Source organism: Arachis duranensis, chromosome 5 (genome assembly GCF_000817695.3).
Source record: "Arachis duranensis cultivar V14167 chromosome 5, aradu.V14167.gnm2.J7QH, whole genome shotgun sequence".
NCBI classification, from domain to species: Eukaryota; Viridiplantae; Streptophyta; class Magnoliopsida; order Fabales; family Fabaceae; genus Arachis; species Arachis duranensis.
Genome location: NC_029776.3, coordinates 12661196 through 12661811, shown reverse-complemented (window position 1 = coordinate 12661811; position 616 = coordinate 12661196).

Sequence of the window (616 nt, the reverse complement as noted above, 5' to 3'; positions counted from 1 at the left end):
AACGCCAGCTTCTTGCCCTTTTCTGGCGTTTAACGCCAATCTGGTGCCCCTTTCTGGCGTTAAACGCCCAGAATGGTGCCAAACTGGGCGTTAAACGCCCATCTGCTAGCCTTACTGGCGTTTAAACGCCAGCATGCTCTCCTCCAGGGTGTGCTGTTTTTCTTTCTGTTTTTCATTCTGTTTTTGCTTTTTTCATTGATTTTGTGACTTCTCATGATCATCAACCTACAGAAAACGTAAAATAACAAATAAAATATAACATTGGGTTACCTCCCAACAGGCGCTTCTTTAATGTCAGTAGCTTGACAGAGGGCTCTCATGGAGCCTCACAGATACTCAGAGCAATGTTGGAACCTCCCAACACCAAACTTAGAGTTTGAATGTGGGGGTTCAACACCAAACTTAGAAGTTGGTTGTGGCCTCCCAACACCAAACTTAGAGTTTGACTGTGGGGGCTCTGTTTGGTTCTGTTTTGAGAGAAGCTCATCATGCTTCCTCTCCATGGTGACAGAGGGATATCCTTGAGCCTTAAACACAAGGGATTCTTCATTCACTTGAATGATCAATTCTCCTCTATCAACATCAATCACAGCCTTTGCTGTGGCTAGGAAGGGTC